The following is a 1,188-nucleotide window of genomic DNA, read 5'->3' on the forward strand; positions in this document are numbered from 1 at the left end:
AGGCACGGACGCGCGCGGTTCGGTGCCTATGGCCGGAGACGAGTCCGAGGGTCCGATGATGAAGATCTCCTTAGGAGTGGGATCTGTGTTCGGCTCTATCGCCACTGAGTGTGCGGCCTCCGTGGCGGGGTCCATCCACCCATCCTCGGATGGCACGATCTTCTCCAGATTTGAAGCCAGGGCAGTTGTAGGCGCGATCTCCTGAACACCGTCCGATGGCAGATCTAGGTCATGCTCATCACGACTGTAGGGCGCACCTGTGATGGGTTTGAATCCATCGAAGATCAAGTCCCCACAGATGTCAGCAGTGTAGTTCAGGCTTCCAAACCTGACCTGATGGCCAGAGGCGTAGCTATCGATCTACTCTAGATGGCCAAGCGAGTTGGCACGCAGTGCGAAGCCGCCGAATACGATGATCTGTCCAGGGAGGAAAACCTCACCCTGGATCACATCGTTGTGGATGATTGAAGGAGCCATCAAGCCTTACTGTGACGACATAGTGGAACTCTCAATGAAAGCACCAATGTCGGTGTCAAAACCGGTGGATCTCGGGTAGGGGGTCCTGAACTGTGCGTCTAAGGCTAATGGTAACAGGAGGCGGGGGACACAATGTTTACCCAGGTTCTGGCCCTCTCTATGGAGGTAATACCCTACTTCCTGCTTGATTGATCTTGATGATATGAGTATTACAAGAGTTGATCTACCACGAGATCATAGAGGCTAAACCCTAGAAGCTAGCCTATGATTATGATTGTCCTTGTCCTACGGACTAAACCCTCCGGTTTATATAGACACCGGAGGGGGCTAGGGTTACACAGTGTCGGTTACGGAGAAGGAAATCTACATATCCGAATTGCCAAGCTTGCCTTCCACGCAAAGGAGAGTCGCACCCTGACACGGGATGAAGTCTTCAACCTTGTATCTTCATAGTTCAACAGTCCGGCACAAGTACATAGTCCGACTGTCTGAGGACCCCTTAATCCAGGACTCCCTCAACGGGTCGTGGCTCCTGCCAGTATTGGAGGCGGGGTCTTGAGTACCGATTGCAGCCAGGACCCGATACTAAAGGGGGTCGCTTCCCACCGCTTGGACTGGCCAAATTTTACCTTTAGTACCGGTTGGTGGCTTCAGCTGGTACTAAAGGTCCCTCCTATATATGTAGCACTTACAAAAATTTCAGTTTCTTCT

Source organism: Triticum aestivum, unplaced genomic scaffold (genome assembly GCF_018294505.1).
Source record: "Triticum aestivum cultivar Chinese Spring unplaced genomic scaffold, IWGSC CS RefSeq v2.1 scaffold4B_scf_1981, whole genome shotgun sequence".
Classification (NCBI taxonomy): domain Eukaryota; kingdom Viridiplantae; phylum Streptophyta; class Magnoliopsida; order Poales; family Poaceae; genus Triticum; species Triticum aestivum.